Source organism: Euprymna scolopes, chromosome 36 (assembly GCF_053919585.1).
Source record: "Euprymna scolopes isolate OS-2025 chromosome 36, ASM5391958v1, whole genome shotgun sequence".
NCBI classification, from domain to species: domain Eukaryota; kingdom Metazoa; phylum Mollusca; class Cephalopoda; order Sepiida; family Sepiolidae; genus Euprymna; species Euprymna scolopes.
In genome coordinates this window covers 36,836,159-36,849,004 of record NC_136517.1, presented here as the reverse complement: position 1 = coordinate 36,849,004, position 12,846 = coordinate 36,836,159, and positions in this window count along the sequence as shown.

The window sequence follows — 12,846 nt, the reverse complement described above, 5'->3', positions numbered from 1 at the left end:
ATGATCTCGATGTATCTATTCCAACTCATGTTCCCAGTGAACGTTATGCCGACGAGTTTGAAGAAAGTACTTTCAGGTAATGTATTTTTAGCCATAGCTATTAGTGGTTGGTAAGGTTTCATGTAATTATTAAAGGAAACGAGCTTTGTCATGGCAGTGTTGAACGTTGCGATACATTTTTGACTTCATTTCCTGCAGCTGCCCTGCAGCTGCACTTCTGCTTATGGAAGCTGGGCGATGAGCAGAGCCTATCTACTCCTTAAGCAGTTTAGGTTTGTAAACCAGTGATTTGATCAAGTCATCAGCTCTACAGAGGTTGTCCTCAAGGTCTGAGGAGGCCTCCCTCCCCTGTTTAGTGCCAAGACATATGAGGTCTGTGGCGCAGGTTTACAAATCAGAGTTTTCCTTCTAGATGGGTGACCTGACCAGATACATCAGCACCAAAAGGTTTTCCCCATGCCTGGTTTCAAAGCCAGGTATTTCTATGCCCCTGAAGTGATAGTTTGGATTAATAGAGTTAGTATCAAAGAATTAGTATCTACTTTGAAGTTACACTCCTCAGAATAGGATTAAAATTGGAAGATGTGGTTATGTTTTGAAAAAAGGTACCTATGAGTATGGGGTATAGATTTAAGGTTAATATCTACTAGGGTTAAGAAAAGGTCAAATATCGTTTGTGGATTAGTGACTAATTGGAAATTATAGTATAATGATTAGGGTGCATTTTGAAATGTGTTTTAAGTGTTAGCTCTCATGTAAAGATAATCACCAGTACTTTATCTCATCTAAGTGAAAGAAAGATATAGTTGTTAGTTAATATAGACCACTTATAATCTGGTCACAAACTGTGGCTAATAGGTATCTATTTTATAGATATTCTATAGAGTATAAATATAGATTCAGCTAATGCATGCCTTAGCAATAGAAATCTATAGATATTTAGTATTTATCAATTTTAAAGGGTCAGTCTACTAAAGTTTAGGACCAGAAACTAAATCCCCCTCCCAAGATAAGTCCAAAGTATGTGATTTTATATCAGATTGGGGAGAAGAGCAATTGTTTTTTTGTCCAGTTTGAACAGGAGAGATGATATAGATATACAGGAATTTGGGGATGGTTTAGGAGTATGAGGATTTTTAATGTTTATCATGCAAAACAGATAAGCAGGTGTCTTGGAGGCAAGTATTATCACTTCAAAGCAGAGATTTAGAAATAACATTTGTGTCAGTTATTTTAGTAGTATACATAAGTAACAATATACATGTGACCATATTATATGGTCACATGTATATTGACCTGCAGTAGAAAACAAAAGAAATGTAACATGAAAGTCGTTGTTTAATTAGTTTATTGCTGCGATTTAAAAATCTGAACGGGAGTGCAGACAGAGACAGCACTTAGACAGCCTCATTTTAAGATAATTTTGAAACCGTTTTAAGAAAGTTTTCGAGAAGGCAAGACAGTTTGATGGGACATGTTTAATACTTAACGCAAGTGCAGACAGAGACAGCACTTAGACAGTCTCATTTTAGGATCATTTTGAAACCGTTTTTAGAAAGTTTTCGAGAAGGCAAGACAGTTTAATGGGAGATGTTTAATACTTTCGTCTGCGACGACTGTACTTTAATAATTTGACTTTTATAATTTCACGTTTATGAAGGGAATTAATAACACTCCGTAAAGAGGGTCTCTTACATTTGAGTATTACTGGCCATTCTGAGTAGCTGTCCAACACAGTAAAGTAATACCAACACGTCAGTGATCCTGCGAAATCTATATGAATTCTAGACCAAGTTTGTTCTGTTTGGATTTAAACGTGATATAGGGTGTTCTCCCGTCAAGATAAAACCGTTTCATAGTTAGAACATATTTTATTTATGTCTTTATCCATGTTTGGCCAATATACGTAACTACACATGAGACTCTTCATTCTATTTATTCCAGAGTGACACATATGACAGTTCTTCGTAATTCGTTTTTGTAACGCTTACAGGACTTAATTTGCCGTTGGTCAATGGAGGCAAACCCCTCTATACTGAGGCAATTTTTGCTAATTTCCATAATGTCGATTTCTGCTGGTTTTCCTCCACATTAACACACACATTTGTGTCAATTTTTGCTTTCGTGAGCAAATAATTAGCAACCCTGTCACTGTACCGCATGATGTCATTGCACATTTTGTACTCTCCATTCTTTATTTGTGAGTTTCTGTTTGTGTAGCACTAATATATTCCACATTTCATGATTTGTATTTAATTGCATATAATGTGACTAGAATGTTTCTCGGAAACATTCTAGTCACATTATATGCAATTAAATACAAAGTATTGCACATCATGGTTTTAATTTCACTATTATTACATATGGAAGCAATTACTGACCTTTCCTCCGTTTAGCTAAGTGAAAACTTTCTCCATGATTAAGAAGTCGGTAATGGTAGATTTTAAGTACCGAGTTCTAGCCTTGTTGAAGCCAAACGCGAATTTCTTTTGACTTCTTCTTTACACGGTATACGGTAAAGGTTGCCCATTGACGGAATTAAATATTTGGTGGATGCCGTTTTTATACTTGTTAAACTCCTTATTTATTTTCCCTAATAAGAAGAACAGCAGATTTGCTTTTTTCTTGGACTTCTGTTTGGGCGTGTCAGGCGTAGGTACAGTCGTCTCAGACGAAGGTACAGGCGCAGGCAGAGGTATTAAACATCTCCCTTCTTGCCTTCTCGAAAACTTTCTAAAAAGTGGTTTCAAAATGATCCTAAAATGAGACTGTCAAAGTGCTGTCTCTGTCTGCACTTCCGTTCAGATTTTTAAATCGCAGCAATAAACTAATTAAACAACGACTTTCATGTTTTCTCAATTTCGTTACATTTCTTTTGCTTTCTACTGCAGGTATTTTTCTTTCCGTCCGTCTGTGAACGATAGTAGTAAGGTTTCATAAGTTAGCAATTTTTGTCTTGACCTGTCTTTCCCCTCCCTTTATGTGACCCTGTATACGCATAAAGAATTGGTAAGAATATTGAAACTGCGTTGCAGTGATGAAAGATACAGAAAAAAATACGATGTTGTTATAAATTCTAAACAAAAACAAAACCCTTTTTTCTTTTTCTCTCAGTTTTCTTCTTCATTTCTTGTATATCCTGGGTGTCCGGCGTTGCTAGGGTGTTTAGAGGTATGCGTTTAGAAAAAATACGTGAAAAAAACGTGAAAAAAAGTGACGTCGTTGCCATTGCGTTCAGCGCCAGACCGGAAGTGGCGAAGGTTGTCGTCTGAAGGGTGAAGCTTCAAAACGTTATGGATCTCGTGACTATCCATCGAAAGTTTTAGGCAGACATTTAACATTGCATATTTAGTATTTGACATAAATGCATAAAGATACCAGCTAGATTATAACCCAAACAAAATTCCAAGAAAAAAACAAATGTGCTGTTCTTATTAGGGAAAATAAATGAGGAGTTTAACAAGTATAAAAACGGCATCCACCAAATATTTAATTCCGTCAATGGGCCACCGTTACCGTATACCGTGTAAAGAAGAAGTCAAAAGAAATTCGCGTTTGGCTTCAACAAGGCTAGAACTCGGTACTTAAAATCTACCATTACCGACTTCTTAATCATAGAGAAAGTTTTCACTTAGCTAAACGGAGGAAAGATCACTAATTGCTTCCATATGTAATAATAGTGAAATTAAAACCATGATGTGCAATACTTTGTATTTAATTGCATAAAATGTGACTCGAATGTTTCCGAGAAACATCCCAGTCACATTATATGCAATTAAATACAAAGCACGAAAAGTGGAATATATTAGTGTTGTTACACAAACAGAAACTCGCAAATAAAGAATACAGAGTACAACATGTGCAATGAAGCCATGCTGTACAGTGACAGGGTTGCTAATTATTTGCTCACGAAAACAAAAATTGATACAAAGTTAATGTTAATGTGGAGAAAAACCAGCAAGAAATCGATATTATGGAAATTAGCAAAAATTGCCTCAGTATAGAGGGGTTTGCTTCCATTGACCAACGGCAAATTAAGTCCTGTGAGCGTTACAAAAACGAATTACGAAGAACTGTCATATGTGTCACTCGGGAATAAATAGAATGAAGAGTCTCATGCGTAGTTACGTATATTGACCAAACGTGGATAAAGACATAAATAAAATACGTTCAAACTATGAAACGGTTTTATCTTGACGGGAGAACACCCTATATCACGTTTAAATCCAAACAGAACAAACTTGGTCTAGAATTCATATAGATTTCGCAGGATCACTGACGTGTTGGTATTACTTTACTGTGCAGACTGCAGCTGTATGTATTTTACTCGTCAGGGAAACTAAATCTAATTAATAAAGTTTGAGCTCATATAGTTTTAAACAATTCCAGTCAGTGTGGTTATGAACGTGGTTATGAACGTTGTGCGTTCAATCCAACGACCGTAATCGCTTCAATTGTTGTCCTATGGCATTGTATTGAATAGCATAATAAATTGCAAGAAGTGCATTATTAAATCATTCATAAGTAAATAAAATGTGCCGCATTTTTTATTATGTTTGGATGACGTAACAATACATTTATTGCAATGTATTGAATTCTATAAGGCTGTCAAATTATGTACAATATCATAGCGTATAAATACATTGTAAGAATAATCGTGACGTCATCGAAAAATACCTTTAAAAAAGAGGGCGGAATATTCAGATTCAGTAATTGCAAGATTGGCACGATGAAGGTGGCATTGAAGTCTTCCAAAATGCTTGATAAACTTGACGCCTTGGAAGGCGGTCGAAGAAGACGAAGACGGTCAAGGAGGAGAAGGAGAAGGCATAGGAGAAGGAGGAGGAGGAGCTACAGGCGTAGGCACAGTCGTCGAAGGCGAAGGTACAGGCGCAGGCGAAGGTATTAAACATCTCCCAGTAAACTTTCTTACCTTCTCGAAAACTTTCTAAAAAGGGGTTTCAAAATGATCCTAAAATGAGACTGTCTAAGTGCTGTCTCTGTCTGCACTTCCGTTCAGATTTTTAAATCGCAGCAATAAACTAATTAAACAACGACTTTCATGTTTTCTCAGTTTCGTTACATTTCTTTTGTTTTCTACTGCAGGTATTTTTCTTTCCGTGAGTCTGTGAGCGATTGTAGTAACTGCTAAGGTTTCAAAAGTTACCAATTTTTGTCTTGACCTGTCTTTTTCCTCCCTTTATGTGACCCTGTATACGCATAAAGAATTTGTAAGTATATTGAAACTGCGTTGCAGTGATGGAAGATACAGAAAAATACGATGTTGTATGAATATATATAGTTTCCTGTTGGACGAAATATATGCAAACAAATAATTAAGTAGTCAATAAAAGTTTACTTGTTAATAATACTCCTATTTGATCGATTTAAAACGATGAATTTTTAAAACATAGATTGTGCTATCATTATAAATTCTAAACAAAAAAAAATCCTTTTTTTTTTCTTTTTCTCTCAGTTTTCTTATTCATTTCTTGTAATTCTCATTTTTCTAACTGGCCTGGGTGTCCGGCGTTGCTAGGGCGTTTGAAGGCATGCGTTTAGAAAAAAAAAAAGTGGTAGTAGGCGGACAGGCAGGCCCGAACCCGTATAGCGAAGGACAGTAAGACGTCTTTGCCGTTGCGTCCATTGCCAAACCGGAAGTGGCTAAGGTTGTCCTCCGAAGGGTCGAGCTTTAAAACGATATGGATCTCGTGAATATCCGTCGAAAGATTTAGGCAGACATACAAACATAAACACATTTTACCAGACAGATGAGATTTATATTATAGATGTCTCCGTTCTTTTTATTTCGTCTTTTATTACAGTACTTTATTCTTTCACAGACAATTATATGTTATACAATCGATATACTTTTCTCTCTGAGCAATGGCATTCGGCGTTGTTGTACTTATGCCTACCACATATTGAAGTTCGAATTCGCATTGGATTCTAAAGAGATTCGCCTTTTTCTTTTTTCCCATCATATATAGTGTGCACAGTGACAACAAGTTAGCAAGATACCAATTAATTTAAAAGTTTTAGAAGTATAGTAGACGACCAGTGTTTCGTTTGTTTATTATTTGACATTAGTTTTAGCGCGTTCCCTCTTCGCTTTGTATCTGTAGAGATAAAATTCTCTTCATGAATGGAGGGTGCCGTGTGTTGTCATCTTTGTAATAAAATATTGTATTTATCACCTCCTGCTTTACAAGATCTCAATACGGGGCTAACCACAAACAACAGAATGACATCCAGAGCTGACATTAAAAAAGAAATAAAAAGTTTTCGTGTTAAGAAACTAAGAAACAGTTTTTGGGACATATTTTATGCAACAATACAATTTGTGGGATTTGCTCATGAATACATTTTGTCAAAAATCAATACTCTTACAATGAGAAAGAAAATCTACAATCAGAATTAAAAGAAAGTTTTCAGCCAATCCAAGAAAATGCACAAAGATGCCAGCTAGATTACAACCCAAAAAAAATTCAAAAAAGCAAATCTGCTGTTCTTCTTATTAGGGAAAATAAATAAGGAGTTTAACAAGTATAAAAACGGCATCCACCAAATATTTAATTCCGTCAATGGGCAACCTTTACCGTATACCGTGTAAAGAAGAAGTCAAAAGAAATTCGCGTTTGGCTTCAACAAGGCTAGAACTCGGTACTTAAAATCTACCATTACCGACTTCTTAATCATGGAGAAAGTTTTCACTTAGCTAAACGGAGGAAAGATCACTAATTGCTTCCATATGTAATAATAGTGAAATTAAAACTATGATGTGCGATGCTTTGTATTTAATTGCATATAATGTGACTGGAATGTTTCCGAGAAACATCCCAGTCACATTATATGCAATTAAATACAAATCACGAAAAGTGGAATATATTAGTGTTACACAAACAGAAACTCACAAATAAAGAATACAGAGTACAACATGTACAATGACACCATGCGGTACAGTGACAGGGTTGCTAATTATTTGCTCACGAAAGCAAAAAATTGACACAAAGTTAATGTTAATGTGGAGGAAAACCAGCAGAAATCGACATTATGGAAATTGACAAAAATTGCCTCAGTATAGAGGGTTTTGCCTCCATCGACCAACGGCAAATTAAGTCCTGTAAGCGTTACAAAAACGAATTACGAAGAACTGTCATATGTGTCACTCGGGAATAAATAGAATGAAGTGTCTCATGCGTAGTTACGTATATTGGCCAAAGATGGATAAAGACATAAATAAAATACGTTCAAACTATGAAACGGTTTTATCTTGACGGGAGAACACCCTATATCACGTTTAAATCCAAACAGAACAAACTTGGTCTAGAATTCATATAGATTTCGCAGGATCACTGACGTGTTGGTATTACTTTACTGTGTTGGACACTACTCAGAATGGATAGAAATACTCAAATGTAAGAGACCCTCTTTACGATGTGTTATTAATTCCCTCCAGAAATTATAAAAGTCAAATTATTAAAGTCAAATTATAAAAGTTTGAGCTCATATGGTTTCAAAATGTGCGCAGCTGTATGTACCTCGTCGGTGAAACTAAATCTAATTAATAAAGTTTGAGCTTATATGGTTTTAAACAATTCCAGTCAATGATGTTATGAACGTAGCATTGTTCGTTCAAAGCAACGACCGTAATCGCTTCAATTGTTTTCCTATGGCATTGTATTGAATAGCATAATAAATTGCAAGAAGTGCATTATTAAATCATTCATAAGTAAATAAAATGTGCCGCATTTTTTATTATGTTTGGATGACGTAACAATACATTTATAGCAATGTATTGAATTCTATAAAGCTGTCAAATTATGTACAATATCATAGCGTATAAATACATTGTAAGAATAATCGTGACGTCATCGAAAAATACCTTTAAAAAAGAGGGCGGAATATTCAGATTCAGTAATTGCAAGATTGGCACGATGAAGGTGGCATTGAAGTCTTCCAAAATGCTTGATAAACTTGACGCCTTGGAAGGCGGTCGAAGAAGACGAAGACGGTCAAGGAGAAGGCATAGGAGAAGAAGGAGGAGGAGGAGGAGGAGGAGCTACAGGCGTAGGTACAGTCGTCGAAGGCGAAGGTACAGGCGCAGGCGAAGGTATTAAACATCTCCCAGTAAATTTTCTTACTTTCTAAAAAGGGGTTTCAAAATGATCCTAAAATGAGACTGTCTAAGTGCTGTCTCTGTCTGCACTTCCGTTCAGATTTTTAAATCGCAGCAATAAACTAATTAAACAACGACTTTCATGTTTTCTCAATTTTTGTCTTGACCTGTCTTTCCCCCCCCCCTTTATGTTGCCCTGTATATGCAGGAAGAATTGTTAAGAATATTGAAACTGTGTTGCAGTGATGAACCCGTATCGTATCGCGAAGGGCAATAAGCCGACTAGAAATAGACATTACTCACCACAATGGTGAGGATTTCCTGACTCTCATTGTTTACGATCTATCAAGGTTTGCCATATGGCATATGCTGCATCGACAAGATACAGCCACTATTGTCCTCAACTAAATAATATTTTTCTTGAACATGGACCACCAACAGAGATATTGCTTGACAATGGTTCTGCATTTACCACTGAGCAGTTTAGGAAGTTTACTGACAGCTGGGGAGTACATTTGGGGTTTCGAAGCACCCCTGTAACTAGTGGAAATGGGATGATTGAATGGAATCATCAAAACCGTCAAAACAACCGCGGCTAGATAAGGCTGTACAGTGTTTGAGGCAGTTTATTTGTACAATGTAACCCAAAAAAAATGATGTTTCGCCCGCTACGGCGCCGACTGATACATTGCATAGGTATCACGTCAGGGTGAAGGGTATAGAGACGAACCCGCTGCCTGAACTGGAAGTAGCCGGAGAGAGAGTGAGGAAAGGGGGTGTTGTGTGGATCAAAAACCCACGAGGCAAGTGCATGACAAGGTATGGAGTCGGGCGAGTCACTGAAATAATCAGCCCACATGCGGGTTGACGGATTGCAGCACCACCATCAGACAGTGACTCGGAGCCTCCCAGAAGACATAGCGGCCGTGACGTTTTGTAGTGAATGAAATCTTGCGAGATCACGTGCACATGCCTTATAAAAACAGGTCACTTGTTGGTGGGAAAGGATAAACATCTCCCATAAACTTTCTTCCCTTCTCAAAAACCTTTTAAAAAGGACTTTCAAAATGATTCCTAAATGAGACTGTCTAAGCAACTTCTTTAATGAGACTGTCTAAGCAACTTCTTTGTTTCCGTGAGTTATAGAAGTAACTAGCTAGGTTTGATCAGTTACAAATTCTTTGTGGCGAATCGCTTTTTTCCCTCATTTTATATGGTCGTACAATCACTTTTTTCCCTCATTTTATATGGTCGTACGACATTGTTTCAAAAATAAAGACGCTTAAAGGATGGATCGTCTCTTACAGGAATAGATCTTTTTCTATTCTCGTAAGAGATGATCCATTCTTTAAGCATTGAAAATTGTGATCCGACTAAAGATTTTTGATTTTATAACCAATTTTAATTTTTATTAGTTTTTCGTTAGTGCACACAATTCTCTTGATTTTTTTTCCGAAAACAATTGGAAATAATCATCGATTTGTATACCTGCTATACTAATTAAGAAATGTTCAGCTGAGCTATCCCCTATACTTTCCACTACAATAAATGCCTTGTTGAATCTTGCTTCCCTAATAGCTGGAAGATGGCCTCTGTGGTACCAGTGTACAGGAATTCTGGTAAAAGTACAAACCCTCTCAATTATCGCCCCATTAGTCTCTTCCCCTCTTCGCTAAAATCTTTGAGACCTTAATTAATCAAGCACTATTTCACTACCTCGCAAAAGCAAATCTTCTCTCTGACAAACTTTATGGATTCAGGCAATGTCGTTCTACTGCAGATATTTTAACATTCATCTCTGAATGCATTTACCACGTAGCGCTTGATATATCCAAAGTCTTTGAAAAAGTCTACCTTCAAATAACATCTCACTCCTTCACTGTTGAGATCCCTAGATGCCAGAAAGGTTTCTATTCTAATAGTTTCTTCCCTTGAACAGCTAGACTTTGGTATATGGATCAGCAGAATAGATTTCCACATAGGAGTCAAAGAGCTGGAGTCAGAGTCGGGAGTCAGAGTCGGAGATATCAAAGGAGTCGGACTCGGAGTTGGAGTCAGAGTCAGCATCCTAGGAATTCTAAGAGTTGGAGTCGGAGTCAGAGTCGGAGTTGGAGTCAGACTTTTACCATCCGACTCCGCAACCCTGTCTCTGAGGTCGGTTTGAATTTCACCACGAGTAACAAAAGGATTTCTTTGTATCTGATAGTCTCACAACACCAACTGGCACCACAGAAGAACAGTGGGAAACACTGAAAAATGCTGTGTTCACTTCTACATCTGAAGTCCTTGGTAAAGCAAGTAGAAAACATGGCACTCATTCAAAAGAAAATCCTGCTGTTTCAAAAGACCCTGAAAGAAAGATGCACAAGAGCAGCAAGGGACGAGTACAAAAGTGTAAAATCTAAACTTCAAGAAGAACTGCAGAAAATGAAAAACGACTCATGGACGAAAAAAGCAGCTGAAATTCAGAACATGTCAGACAGAAATGACTCTAAAGCGTTCTTTGCATCGTTGAACGAAGTGTACGAACCACAGGGTACTTGCTTGGACCTTGTGAAGCGCATTGATAACAGTGTGCTCTATACGGAAAAACACACAATAATGGAGAGATGGAAGGAACACTTCGAACTTCTGTTGAACCCAGAAACACATGCTGAAGATGGAGCTGATAACATACCTCAACTGCCTATTAGACACCAAATGGATGATTTACCAACAGCAGATGAACTTGACATGGCCATAAAGAGAACACAGAACGGAAAGACTGCAGGACCAGACAACATACCACCAGAAGTTTGGAAGCATGGTGGAACAGTCAATTGCTACAACTTTTCCACAACATCTGGTCATCAACAGCAGAAGTTCCCCAGGATTTCAAAGATGCCAACATTGTGATAGTGTATAAGAGAAAGGGGGACAGGGCAGAATGCGGGAACCACAGCAGAATCTCCCTTCTGTCTGTTGCTGGGAAGATTTTGGCCAAAATCCTACAGTATCGACTACAGGCCTTGGCTGAAGACATTCTGCCGGAGAACCAATGTGGATTCAAGGCCAACATATCCACCCAAGATATGATCTTTGCCCTCCGAAAATTACAGGAAAAGTCCATTGAACAACGTCAACCTTTCATCATCACCTTTGTAGATTTTAGCAAGGCCTTTGAAACAGTTGACAGAGACATGCTTTGGAAGTTACTGAGACGCTATGGTTGCCCACAAGCCTTCACAAGTGTATGGGGCAGTTTCCATGATGGCATGACTGCTCGCATTTGCAGGGGCGACAGATGCTCAGACTCCTTTAGCATTGGACACGGCGTCAAGCAAGGCTTTGTCCTCGCACCAACTCTGTTTACAATCTTCCTTGCTGCTTTCCTGAAAAGCATGCCTGAAGAACTTGGTGATCTCTACATCCGAACCAGAAGTGATGGTGAACTTTTCAACCTCAGACGCTTGAAAGCAAAAACCAGGACACATAAGTTAGTGATCAAGGAACAACTCTTTGCTGATGATTCAGCCCTTGTGACCCACAGCCTCCAAGCAATGCAAGATATAGTGATAGCATTTGCCGAGGGATCCAAGAAATTTGGACTGACAATCAACATTAAGAAGACTGAAGTTTGGATTCAAGACACCCGTGACACAAGGATTAACCACAGAGAAGTACTCCTGAATGGTACCTCATTGACAGAAGTTGAACAGTTCACCTACCTGGGCAGTACCATTACAAACACTGGAAAAATCGATGAAGAACTGTCAAAACGGATCCAAGCGGCTGCATCAGCCTTCAGAAAATTGAGAGAGTCTGTGGAATCAGAGAGGAATCAGATTAAAGACCAAGATGAAAACTATTGTCCTACTATCACTCCTGTACAGCTCAGAAACCTAGACTCTCTACAGACGCCACTTGAAGAGATTAAACCTGATACAACAAAGACACCTCCGTCATCTAATGGGTATCTCTTGGAAAGACCATGTATCGAATTTTGAAGTACTAGAAAAGGCTAAAATGCCGAGTGCTGAAGAAATAATCGTAACACACCAACTGAGATGGACAGGACATGTCACGCGCATGTCAGACAACAGAATACCAAAAGCAGTTTTCTTTGGTGAGCTCAAAGAAGGTACACGTCCCCTAGGCGCATTGAAACTGCGCTATAAAGACGTGTTCAAGAGACATTTGAAAAACACAAATCAAATCAACGACTGGAGAAGAAAAGCTGAAGATCGGATAGTTTGGAGAAGTGTGGCATCAGGTACAGCCGATGCCATTAGAGATCAAAGCATTGCTGCTTGTGAAGCAAAAAGAGCATGACTACGGGCGGCACTACCCAGATTTCTTGCCATCAGGCGTCACATCTGCGGCCAGGGTTTCAGAGCTCCGATTTGACTCACATCGTATCTTTGACACGGGCACTAACCGACCTCCGCATCATCATCGAAATCGACGGACTGCCCAAGAGAGAGAGAGAAAGAGAGAGAGAGAGAGAGAGAGAGAGAGAGATACCCTTTTCCTTCTTTGTGCTTATCAATGACTTCTTGGCAAATATCTATTGACAACTCTTTAGTTTTTGGCATTTTTATAAGTGAACTGCTTGACTTTGAAGCAGGTGAACACAAACTAGAAGAATTTTATCAAAATTATTTTAATATAAAGCTCTCTGATTGGTGCATTATCACAACATTCAAAGCAAAAGTTATCTAAAATTATTTTAGAAAAGGGACTTTTTT